The following is a 13,885-nucleotide window of genomic DNA, read 5'->3' on the forward strand; positions in this document are numbered from 1 at the left end:
ACAGTTAAAACTTGTTATCACTAAGAAAGGAGGGCAAACACCGTAATTGAGAAAGTATGTGTCTCTTTGTTGAAGTGGTTGGGAAATAAAGGGCAAGTTCTACCTGCTTCGGGGGCCTCGCTGCTGGCTGTCCATGACCTTTGACCTGGACATAAAAAGAGGACATCTAGGTGCCTCAGAGGGATGTGTAAAGAAGCTACTTCCTAAATTATTATGTGTAAATTATATTGTTTTTGAGGTGGTGTCGGAAGACCCTGTTATTTGTAAAAAACAAAACAAACAAAAAAAACCAAAACAAATGAAAAAATGCATAATATTCTTGATTATGAAACCCATTACTTAACAATATATATTATTGTCCTCTTCCATCTACTCACTGACCCACATATCCCAAAATGATCTCATATATTTAATAAATAATTCAAGTGATGTAACAAAGTGAAGATTGATGCCAGATTTTTTTTTAAATGGCTTGAGTATTGGCTCAGTAAATTGTAAGTTGTTTTCCAACACATAACTCAAATGACAAACAGCAGTATAATGCAATTCCTCCATTATAAATTTGTGCCTCAGTGTGAGAATTAAAAGAAAGAATTACTGTGTTGAGGCAACATCCCCAAATATACCTGCTACTTTACTGGCACTCATTGATTTGTTACAGAACCATATCAGTTCATTGTTAACAGCTGCCTCTGAACTAAGCAAATCCTGCTGTTCTTAAAGCAATATTTCTGCATTAAGAAGTCAAGGATGTTGGCTGTAAGATGGAGATTTGTCTATCACAGCATATCCACTAATCAAATCAGACCCCGTCTTTGTCTAAAAGGCCTAATTAAAAAGAAAAAAAAAATCATGCTGTACTGAAGAAGGCTTTAAACTAAATTGTACCAGCATAAAATGGGTTTGGTGTTTTGTTTTTGTTTTTTTAAAAAGTAGAAAGATAACACAGTAACAACATTGAATCAAGGAGGTGGGAATATGCAAATAATAAATCAGTTTTGAAAACTGATTTATTAATGCTTGCAACATGCAGTTTACCGCTAATTTTGCCAATATTTAACGTAAAAGAAAGCATGTCTTTTTTTGCATTTGAAATACACTAATTCCTCAGTAAATCTGGCCCTAAGTAACTAATGGGGTCATTTTTCTTGGACTTTTAATGAATTTGACTTGTGTTTTTCAACAGTACGAGTGCACGCCACGTCCTTTAGTAATGCTGCAGGTTTAAAGCACATTTGCTTCACTTTTCAGACCCTGAGACATGTCCATCTTTTAAATACAGTCTGTACATATATAACATGAGTATGCATCAAGTACATCTCTAACTTACAAAGAAAGTGGCTCAAGTATGTCACATCATGCTGGATAGTGTCAATATAGTTACCTATAAACAACATTAGTTGTTTCCTTCCTTTAGATCTCTATAATGAAAATCCAGACAAAAGCTGAGTATCGTGTCCTCTAGAAAGATTAAAACTGCAGGTGCCCAGCTACCTTCCACAGCAATGATTCATAGACTTTTCCCCAAAAAACACAAACAAATCCAGTGCTCAAACAACATAATCCAGAGTTGCAGGAAAATGCTAAAAAGTCTTACAAGGAAACTGGCTTCACAGGGGAATTGTCTCTTTGTATTTTTTTCCTTTTTTCCTTTTTTTTGTTGCTTGTTTTCATTTCTGTTTATTGTGAAAGATTCTGATCACTGAGCAGCTTTAGGGAGTAATGGATTACAGTGTGGGTTTTTTGTTTACACTTGAAAAATGTTGTAAACTGAAGTGAGAGAAGCACGGTGGGCTGTGTGTTTTGATCAGATAGAGCCTTGAGTCTAAGTCTTTAAGTCAGAACCCACATCACTATCAGAGCCTGTATTTTGTTTGTTTGTAAATCTTTAAAAAACAAAAAGAAAAAAAACATTAGGAACTTGGACGGACACATATGGAAGCCAGTTTATGCTTGAATGTTAGGATGGTAACCTACTTTTACTGAGACCAACAACAGATAGCGGTTTGGCTTCAACTTAAAATCAGTCACCTCCGTAAAGTTTTTTGGCTCATTAGAAGAGTAATAGAGGCATAATGTTAGATGTGTGACCAAATTGTTTTCTTTCTCATTTTCCAGAGTCTCTCTTTGTTTCTGTTTTTGTTAATTGGCTTAAGTATCCAGTAATTGGTGCTTTGGGTTTTTATTTGGAGATTTTATTAGATGCCAGCTGATTGATTGTTACAAGATGACAGAGGAAATATGTAAGATATTTTATGGCCTTTCATCACTTAAGCAGTGCAACCCACTTAACTTATTTATTTTATGTCTTAACCATATTATACAACTGTTTATGTGTTGTAAAGAAATAAAGATAGAAGGAAAGTAGAAAGAAAAGGATGGGAAAAACAATTGGAGTAAAGTGTGTTTCATGCATTAAAGCATCTCAGTTCTTATAGATGGTTGGCCTCAAAGCCCTTTGGCTCTGACGCTATTTGACTTTAAAGGAACCCTGGTCTGTGGGACAATGCGCTTTGTTATTAAAGGAATTTTATAAGTCCATAAGTGTGTAATGAAATTTGCCTCGGTCAAAGGAGTGAAGCACGGAAAGGAAAACTGGAATTGAATTTTCGTGGTACGTTCCTCAGACCTGCATTCCCTTAGGGAGAGTACAGGACTGCTTGCAGTGGCCCAGGCAAGAAGAGGCCAAGTGAAATCTTTCCCTGAGGTTTTGAACTTTTGCTGTGAATGGCAGGAGCCGACACCTCTAACCAGGAGCAGATGTTTGGCTGGCTTTGGCTTGGCCTGGTCCGTCCGCTGGCAGAGTAGGGAACCCAGGGTTTGATTGAGCCAGCATGCCCTACTCACAACACTAATAGCCTGGCTCTGCATTACTTAGGCTACCCCTGCTGAAGTCTGCTGCCTTCAAACTCCTTTACTGTAGGTCTAGAAGAGACATGGGAACAGAGCTGAGCCAAGACTCCTGTGCATTCATAGCAACATTAGAATCTTAACACTGAAGCAAAGCCGTATGTGATTCTGCTATAATGTTAAACAACTGGCATTTTTTGATGCTTTTTTAGATTTGCCTTGAGTTTTGATTTTTCACTCATCATTATGTATGTGTAATAAACTAATATACAAAATAATTACACGTTAGTTATAGAAATATTAAAAATTGATGGCTTTTAGTCTAACTTGTGTCAGCGGTAAAAATTTTAAGCCAAGGTCTCAGTGCATGTTTATGTTAAAGAATGATCAAACTCATAAAATGTTGTCAATATAAACATTTAGAATAATCCAGCGGATTCAGGTGTTGTTAGAGGTTTGTTTTTGTTGTAAGCAAATGAAGGACAGCTGTCTCCAGCGTTTAAAAGTAAATACTGAAGATATTACAAGACACATTGCCTTTTTATCTTCTAAAATCTCTCCTGATTTTCTTATCCCCCAACATGAAACATTTTTGAAGTTCTAATGTAAACATCTTAGTCCCACCAGATGTTGAGCATCTTCTCTTTACTGGCAACCTTTACTGAAACCTTGAAAAAGACACTGTAAGCTGTCTAAACTGCATGGCATGTACAAGCATACTCCTTCTACACACTTGGTAAAGATTTAGATTTTATCATATAGTTATAGTTCAGTCATATTTCCGTTTGTGTTTTATAGTATAAATGTAATTATGTTACTAAAAATATGTTTAGGATCTGAAAAATGTACAAAGCACATTACTGTCAACTGTAAGCAGGTACAAAAAACCAATGCTTATAAAATCCTAATTATTTATTAATTATTTGGATTGTTTTAACTACTTCTTAGCATGACTCTGTCACTTGTCCCTCATGGGGTTAAGGTCATACACTGTTTCTAATGGTTAAATAATCTAGGATCAAGATTTGAGGGGAAAGAGTAAATCCTAAAATAAATGCAGTACATCAGCATTACTGGTGAGCAGACATTACTTGGACTGCTTTCTAAAATATATTCTGGTAAATAGTGCAAATCAAATCACTAATGCTAAAAATGTTTATTCTGATGGATGAACTTGCAGTAATATTTTGACACAACAATGTATTTTTGAGGTTTCCTGCACTGGGTGTAAATGAAATGCTATTTATTTGTAAAACTGGAAAAATATGTGTGATTGAATTCAAATATTTTAGCATACAGTATGGTTTTTGCATCGGTTAAAAGTACCGCCACAAGTGTTAGAGCACTAAAGAAGAATGTCATTTTTCTAAACCGCAAACATCTCAACAGACTAATTGACCAAAACATAATAATAAAACAAATCAAAATCTCACTTGCATGCAAGTCTCTGCCAATAAGTCCTTGTGTAGATGGAAAGCAAATGGAGTAAAAAATGTTTTCAGATGAAGAATAGGCTCAATTTGTTATAGCATTAGGTTCTCAGCAGACAACATCATGAAACTCAGCAAGAGCTCAAGACTGTTGAGAGGATGGTTTGAGGGGACTTTTGATGATGTGATTTGTTAAGGTGATTAGTTGGAAAATGTTTCTGTGTCTATTTCCTTGAAAATCTGGCAGGAATATCATCTCTGTCATACTGGGTGCTGTAAAAATCTCATGGGACTGAAGGTTGTTTTGCTGGAGAAATCTGATGATGATGTAATTTTAAAGCTTGCTGTAGAACTGACAACTTATTATGCATTTCCAAACCGGACATTTAATGTAAATCTAACAAGGTGCGATGGAAGGTTTGTGTGACCGACGTTAGTCATAAAAAGCAAACTCTCACCTTTTATAAAATTTACTGCTTTCTCCATTATGGCCACGTAAATGTCACGATCGCTTCCAGGACTGCTGCTTGTTTTTAGATCAAGAACTGTGTTGATATGCGACGTGCTGGATCTCCTCCACTGTGTTAAAACTCTGATCCTTCAACTTAAATTTAATTTTGTGGTAAAAGGACAGTTTTGTACAATAACACGCACCATTGTTGAGGTGATTTGCAGCAAATCTCCTCCTTCAGATACCAGTACAACTGCATGCTTAGATGCTGATCGTGAGTAACAAATTCTCAGTGCACAACCCTATGAATGTCAAAAAAACCTCAGCTTTCATCACCACTGATGATCCTCATTGTGATTTTGAGTCAGTCTGACACAGAAGTTGGACTGTTTGCTCTGCTTTAAAGGTAGAGAGCCATGATAAAGCTGCAGACGTGCAAGTGCAAGCTGTAGAAAAGGACTTTGCAGTGATTCCATCCTATGTTGCACAAGTATATACAGCTTTTGACCTATATGTCACGCAATAAGCAGGCATTGAGTACAATATCTACCAAACAGACATTTGAGGGGCTTATTTTAGGTTTGCTAAATACCAGTGTTAGATCTTTTCACGTTAAGTAGTGACCACAAGATTTAAAGCTAAAACTGCTGAGTTCCTGTGTAAAGAGCCAACATAACATATAGTTTTTGTTTTTGTTTTTTGTGACTAAAGTTATTCCATGACATTCTAGAAGAATATAATGGATCTGAAAAAAACATAAAAGGTCTCATTGAATGTAAATTTAAAACCTTGAAAAGTTTTTTTAGTATTTTATACTGTGCTAAATTAGCAATTGTGCACTTTTGTCTTCTAATCTTCTAATTTTTATCTTCTAATTTCATAATGTATCATTTTTTTAAACCTGCAAAGATGATCATTTTATCATCTTAAGAGACCTATAGGAAATTTCTCTCTGGCTTGAACTCACTGGCAAAGTATTGGTTCAGGTATTATCTGAGAATTATTATGAAAATAATACATACATTTCTAAAATGTTATTCCATCATTCAGTCAATTATATTTAATTAGTGCAGTTATAAGTGATTAGATCTGAATTGCAAAATAACAAATGGCTTATGTAGTCGGTATGGTCTGCACATTACGTAGTAGCATTTTTATAAACATTTTCTGTCTTTTTCCAGCATCTGATATTATAAATGTATAATTACCTATAAAAGTTGTTATGCAAGATGGTGATTCAGTAACTGTTTAATCTGGCTCTGCACGTTCAGCTGAAGAACCTCCAGTTTAAGTGAAGCATAAGTAATGTGTGTGGATATAGTTTGAGAGTGGAAGATGATTGCTGTGATTATGGTGATTATTCTAGCAGTGAAAGGGAGTCTGGAATACTGTGTGTTTGCATTGCTGCCCGCTTGGGATCTGGTCTTCATAACCCTCATTCATCACACTGCCTGGGATCAAAGATACCCTTTTTGAACTGGAATGTAGCAGATGTCCATTATGCCCCAATACATTGTTTGCCCTTTGCCAGTGGTATAATTTTTGAATATGATGGTGAAGGTGTTAAAAGAAGCATTTGTTAAAAACTTGTGAAGCTAGCCACTGTGTCTGAAGCCTAAGCAGGTGTGTTGTTTAAAGGACTCCTGAAAATATTTTAGGTTCAAGCTCTTTGATGATTCAGGGCAGTAAAGCCCTGGGCTAGTCTCTCATTCATTCCAGCCTATGTATGTGGAGGAGTTTTGTTTCTCTACAACTACAGAGCATTCAGTGCTTAATTACAGCATCAGCAGAGGTGTGTGACGAGATGGCTAACCAGATAAGAGGCGGAAGCTTTACAACAACCCTCTTTGTAGGTGACAGCGTTACTAATCTTTGGTAGTGAAACTGTCAGGTATTGCATTCACACCCTTTTGCTTAACTGCCCTGCATTAGCCAAAAAAAGTAAACACTTTATGAAGTGTAAAATATGTTGCATGGTAAAAATGCTGAAAACACAAAACAGTTTCTGCAGTTTTATATCCTACAGTATAAAAGAATGAATATACATATTTTCATGTAAAAAGCTTTAAAGTTTTTTCTTTACATGAAGTGTACGGACATATGGTGCAAACAGAACAAAAGTGTCAGACCATATGTATATATTACTTTCATGTAATTGAATCTTCTTTTTTTTGGTCAGAATGTCCTCCTTTCTCTATCTCAGACTCCAAACAAGACCCCACATTAATCTCATAATAACTCTAATAACTTCTAATGCTTACAAGTCTGAACACATGTCTTGTGTTGGACCTTGACCTGATGAAGATCATTTTGCAGCAAACATGGTGTAGGGCTTATTCTTCAGTATGACTGCTAACAAAATACTATCCATCCCAGACAGTTATGCAAGTTAGTTTATATTTTGTCTCAGCACCCTGCCAACTGGCAATACTAGCCTGTCCATCAAGAGGCATTTCTTTTGCTTATCAAAAAAAACTTTCATTTCTATTACTTCCTGTCTGTAATTCAATAATATTAGAAGAGTAACTTCATCGAATTTGACTAATTGCGCGCTTTTGTGGTGTCACTTTGAATGTAAATGCTGGGTGTTCAAATATTAGAATTGGTTGCACATTGCAAAGAAGCTGCAGATTGGCCATCTTAATCATCTTGTTATTAAGACAATTGTTTGCCTTAGACAGCGATGAACCCTCAGTTCGATTCACAAGTTACTAAACAGTCTGTCAGTTTGTAATAAAAGAATCATTCACAACAATTTTGGCTAATGATAATGGCTGCTGTATTACCTCGTGCTTTGGTTGTGTTTGGTAGTGGTTTATAGGTAGCTCCACAGTGCATACAAATACAACAGACATGATGTGATGACGTCAGACGTGATGTTTCTCTCCTGGGAATTCACTCCTTGCGCACACCTTGTATCTTTACAAGCCAATGAGGTCATTAGTATCTAACAAGCGTGCTTTTCCCATTAGGGAGTGATAGACAGCGGCCATTGCCAAACAGATGTGAAAACCACTCACACCCCAAACACATTTCCCTCACACCCTTTCCCCCCAACAAGTGGTTTGAGTTACATGGCCCAAAGCCAATAAAAGACACTTGATGTCATTTTGTCATTTTCACTGCCTTTCATTTGTTATATGCTGCATCCTCTTGCCTTGTTTGGAACACTAGGCAAAATAGTGCTTGCACACACACACACACGCACACACACACACACACACACAGAAGCACAGAGTTGTTGTACTTTACATCAAGAACAGCGTATGTTAACATACCACTCATCTTACTCACCAGTCCTGTCGAGCTGCTCTGCATCTCTTTACACTGGGTTCACAGAAGGGGGCCACACGCAAGTCTAGTCAGAGCAAATTCACAGATTGAGATAATCTCTCTCTCACATTCTGGTTTCAACACATATGGACGCACACACACATATCAGTCCCCCTCTACTAACAGAATTGAAAACAGGTGCCCACCACATATCTTGCATTCTTCCAAAATACAAAAGTGGTTTGACCTGAATGGTTTTGCTGAAGTGGAGCCCCCCTGTATGAAAGAAGAGTCCATGTGGAGATGTGTGTTTGTGTAAACATGGAGGCGTTGGGTTCTGTGCAACATGGTGGTGGAGCAGCACAGACTCGCAGTATATTAGAACCACATTTTCCCTCTGCGCAACCCTAACATTCAGTGTCAAGCTAGCGTCAGGGTAAGTCATAGATATACCACGCGAACATAGCAAAACACCTCTTTTAATAGCTTTGTGCACAGCGACCGTAACAGTATACTGGTCTGGGTTTCACCGATATGGATGAATTATCAAACTGTGGTTTGATCGATAGCTGCTCTTAAACATTTGACTAGCTGTTGAAATAATTGGAAATATCAGTCTTCAGATGACCTCGCTTCAGTCACACTGTCTTGCTCTGCAGCCCGAGAGGATCTGGTTAGTGGATGAACCGACCAATGAGAAACAGAAGGCAGAGATGAACCACTGGAGCTGCTGGAAATTGTAGCCATAATGGAGGTGGCGATGATAAATGCACTGAGCTCGAGTTTTCCTGGATATTTGGGCAGTTTAATTCCAAATCTTTCATGACATCGTCTTGCATGTTGTAACCGCACGTGTTGTGTGTAAGTATAAATGTTAGATTAATTTTAATCCATCTGGTAAAGCCTCATAAACTGTCATCAACAATTTTCCCCGGCATGTTAACAATAATTTGATGGATGTATTGTTTCAGAATAGCCATTTCCACCATCTTTTCCCCATTGAGTTTACAGTGTGTGTTTCACTGCAAACTTTAAGCCAGTGCGCTGTGAGTTTTTACAGCTGACAGAGAAAATTACAAGCATCTATTGAACAGGGCGGCAGTGTGCTCAGCGTGATTTTATTGCTTGCATAACTCTCTTTTCCTCCTACATCTACAAAGTTATGAAATCATTAGAGGAAAGAAAAATAACATAAAAAGTTTTAGAATTCATTTTAGATCATCTTCATTAGCAGTGTGGACACTTTTCAAGAACTCTGGAAACTTGACTGCAACATGTGCATCTTCAGATATGGAAAACATATTGTGTCCATAAACAGGAAAAAAGACTCACAATTAATTTCTCTAAACAGCCTTCTACCCTGTCTGCACATGTCTCTTGGGGATTCGGTTTTGATTTGGCTTTTAAAGCAAGCCAGAACTCAGCTCCAGTCTTTTTGTCTGTGAGCGGTCCAGGTATTACTCATGTTGTGGGGACCTAGGTCTGTTTACACAGTCACATTATGCAGACATGTCATCCTAATGAGCACAAAAGCCAAGTCCTATGACATAAATCATAACATTTTAAAGGTGAAGACGTGTATTAAGAATAGGGTATGGTTACGTTTTGGGTTTGAAATTTGCGTGTGTGAATGTGGGTGTGTGCACACGCCCACTCCAGACTGATTTCCATTCAACTAGTAGTTGTAAATTGTGTTGGCAGCGAGACTTTGTTTCGGTATTGAATTAAATATCTAATGAAACCTGAGACAGAAAACTAATTTCTGCTGTGCTTGGTATTTTTGTCTCCCAAGGCATAAATGGTGGAGAATGCATGGATATACTCTCTGTTTTTGATGCTCAACACAAGAAATGTTTTCAAATGATCCCTCACATTTTAGGCAGGAAAGGCTACTTGTTCTGTCTGCATATCTGTAGCCTGCATTCACTTTCCTCCCAGTACACAAAAACATATGTTGCAGAGTAGTCTGGAATGGTTGCAATGTTTTTGTGTAATGTATACTCCCAGTTAAATGTGGTTGTCGACTGATAATAAAAATATAGTGTTAAAATAGTATCTCTGTGATTTAAAAGAAATCCTGATGGTGCTTCATGTTTTAAATTCAAATTTTAGATTTTTATATTTATGCTGTCCCTTGCTTTTTTTAAGCTCTGTTGTGTGATCCTCGTCTCAATCTGTTTTTCATAACCTACATAAGTAAAGCTGATCTTAAGCAAAAGCCACTTTTTCTTATAACAAGTAAGAATGCTGCGATTTCCTTTTTTAGTGAGGCTGTGTGATATAACGAAGGTGAATCTAGCAGCTTAAAAGTGAAACAAATCCAAGCTGCAGCTGTAATAGCAACAACTTTCATGTAAAAATACACCTGTCCTGTCAGCTACAGTAACCTAGTGAAAGCACAGCACTAGAAAAGAGTGGGATTTCATTGGAAACTTTAAATGGGTGTCTGCTTCATGTGGGTGGTATGTAAACCAGTAAACACTGTTTGTGTGAGTGCATAGAGGCCTGGTGCACATAGACATATGTGTACCTCAGTGTTTGAAGGAATATGCAGAACTGCAGAAATGAGGCATATCGCTGACTGATGCTGCTGGCCGCTCTGCTTCACAGAGCCGGCTTTTCTATCAGATAGACAGCTTGACAATATCCAGACTCCACTCTTTCCGCTACACACAAACACACAAAGGCACGCCAGCAGAATTACACATATAAGCAAATGCACACACGGCTTTCTGGGGTTTGTTCTGCTTGTTTCTGGCTGGACTGTTTGTAAGATAAAAGAGAAGATTGTAGCTGAGTGAGTACAGTAAAGTCTGACCTCTTAGACAGGCTTTCATTGTGTTGTGTGTAATTGACAATTTTGCGACCTGTTTTAAACCACATTACAGTGTAAGACCTGTTTCTGAAGGATTTAGTTTGCTTAAAAACTGAAAGCTGAATAATGACAAGTGCTTCAGAGATATTATTAAATGTAATTGGGATGAACAGAAAAGACAATTTAATGTTGGCTTTATTGATTATCTGTGTCTAAGTTTGTGAGTGATTATCCAGAAATAGTAAGTTCTGGTATTCCCTTCAGAATTCCAACCACAGTTTGTCTCTGGAGTTCATTGAATCCTGGAGCATTTGTGCTCTAGCATCACACAGATATCACATCTGCTGTAACAGATGAAATAGATTAATTTACAGTGCCTTCATATTGTCTGACCAAGATCACTGACTTGTATCTTAAAGGCTTTTTAGTGTCTGTATAGCTTTATGTATGGGGGTCAAGTTTGCCCCAGTAAGTTGCAGATTTTCTGACATCAGGATGACAAATATACCCGTTTCTGCTTGTAAGAAAACACATGATCTCCACCTCCTAGACGATAAGCAAGAGCTTTGCTATGCTGGGCTATGATGTAATGTATGTTCTTTACAAGTTGCTGTCAGTGTGAAAAAGAGACTCCAACAAGTGCTCACCAATGGGCTAACAGGGGATTGCTTTTATTTTAAAAAGGAGACCTTACCAACAGAATTTTATATATTTTATATATATTTTTTACCCATAATCAGACACACAAAATGGGTCTAGGTCAGCCTTAATTTTAACTCTTCTTTACAATAAGTATAAATACAGTGCTAAGACTGCTAGAGCTGCAACTAATCGTTTCGATTACTAGTTATTTAACCAAAATCAAAAATATGTCCAAAAATTATGATAAGATGACAGAGGTCATACCTTTGCAGGTACCAAGTTGATTTCTCCAGATATATATATATATTTTTTTGGGGGGGGGGGTGTTTATTTTCCCTGTTCATTTAACTTACAGGAGAAATGACAGATCCTTTCATTTGATAAGCTGGAACCATAGTATGCATATAAATAAATATGCATTTATAAAATCTGTATAATAGATCTGTTAGATGAGTAAGCTGTCAAACATGCAATTATTTATCTAATAGTCCAGGTGAAAAGCAAAATTTATGTTTAAAATTATTGAGTGCAAAATATCTTTTAGCACCTTCAACTTATATGACAACAGTCATATGTGTTTCATAAGCTTAAGACATAGACTCGGTATAAAAATTCAGCAGTAACCAACCTGACATGCACACATAGACTCTTATTTTACACACTGCTCTTAGATCAGCCAGCAGAGAAACAGTATTTTTAGTAGCTTGATACATCTCATGATGCTTTTATGATGTGTTTGCAGGCCTGCTAGCTGTGTCTTGCAGTAAGGCTGGTTGCCTTCTGCTCAGATATCAGGTGAGGAAAGGCCTGGAATCACTCATCTTGACAGCCACATCTGGCCCTACTTTCTCTGTCCAGTTGCCCTCAACTCTGCTGCTGCAAACAGACGCCACTCTGATTCCAACAACAGAGGGAAGAAGTTACAATAATAGCAGTTATGATAATAACATTATTGATAGTTATTAATGAGATAGAGAACGGGGAGTTTACCCAGGAGATATACACTCCCCAAAAGAGCTTTGTGGAATAAAGCTATTGTTGCTGCAAACATTTTTTGCTTTTCAGGCTTTGTCCTGCTATTAGCAGAGAGCAGATTAATGCCAGGTGCAACAAGCAATCTTTCTGTTCTCTCTATTTGCTCTTTGGATTATACAGTGCTCTACTAGAAATAAAGGGTTGGAGTAAATGCTGAATACACAAACACATTTGAGTTCAGATATAACTTAATAAGCATTACTCACTATTTAAATGTGTTCCTCTGTTGAAGCTAGTTGTATCCATTTTTAAATACTATGCCTTTTATCGGCTTGACACGTATCCAAACCTTTTACATGCACGCGAGTCTGCTCTGCATTTGTCTTCATTCCACTTTGGACAAAGCTATCATTTGGCAAGCTCAGGTGGTGCCAAATCCAGAGCTGAGAGCAAATTCTAGCAGGGACCAGACCTGCACAGTCTTCATCTGGTTCCTGTTGAACCTAGGAAGTAAGGGTTAGAGTTCAGGGTAATATTTACATTAATGGAATGAATCCAAACAGATTAAATTTCAAAACAAGAGCCTAAGGTATCCAGGAGCAGCCTACAGTCACACATTAAAATATAAACAAACACTTTTGGCACTCTCACTGTATGCCAACATCTGCAGTTGGCCTTATCCTCTACTGCATAGGGAGAATAATGTGTTCTGATGGAGACAGCAGACATAAACATGAGTGAGCAGTCAGCTGCAGAACAGAACAATCCTGTGCCTGATGCTTTGAGGAGCGCATCACCACAGGAGTCCATGATGGGAAAATCAGTCTGTCTGCATTCTCACTGAATGTTGCTGAAGGAAGAAACTCTGCTGTCGTGTGTACAAATGGAAACCCGAAATTCAGAACTGGTTGCAGAATACATTCCAGGTATATCCTGCACCACGTGCAGTCAGTTTATTCAAGTACATCTTATACTGTACTTACACAGTATGGCTAAGGAATGTTGTCCTCTTTGGTTGTTTGAATGGTTTAGTTTGAAAGCTGAAGTGGTGGAAGCAACTTTGTACACAGTTAATCACAACAATGTTACCTACGCCACAGACAAGATAAACATTCCTCAAAGCTGGGCTCTATTTCTGGTTGATTTACTTCTATTTTCACTATGATATCTGTGAATATGCGAATAAACTGATTAGTTGATCCACAAAGAACTGAGCAGAACCAGCTTAGATATTGTTCAGTAGCTAATGTAAAAACAATTAATTATTGGAATTCTCATTTTGAATTTGTTTTTGTCATAACTGATTAATTATCTTGTGTTTTTAAGCAGGTTGCATAGTACTCACAGTGTAACTACAGTAGTATACACGTGACACAAACCTATACTGCTTCAATTTTGTTTTCCTCCAAGTCTGAAGGTATGTTTTGATAAAGTTGACTTTAAAATAAG

The 13,885-nt window shown here is 37.4% G+C and overlaps 1 protein-coding gene across 1 annotated transcript in view; it reads left to right on the top strand.

Annotated features, from left to right (window-relative positions):
- The window catches only part of hpse2 (heparanase 2), a 49,102-nt gene that overhangs the window by 12,340 nt on the left and 22,877 nt on the right, over window positions 1-13,885 (top strand). The gene's annotated exons all lie outside the window — the stretch shown is intronic.

The sequence above is a fragment of the Pelmatolapia mariae genome, linkage group LG13 (assembly GCF_036321145.2).
Source record: "Pelmatolapia mariae isolate MD_Pm_ZW linkage group LG13, Pm_UMD_F_2, whole genome shotgun sequence".
In the NCBI taxonomy this organism is placed as follows: domain Eukaryota; kingdom Metazoa; phylum Chordata; class Actinopteri; order Cichliformes; family Cichlidae; genus Pelmatolapia; species Pelmatolapia mariae.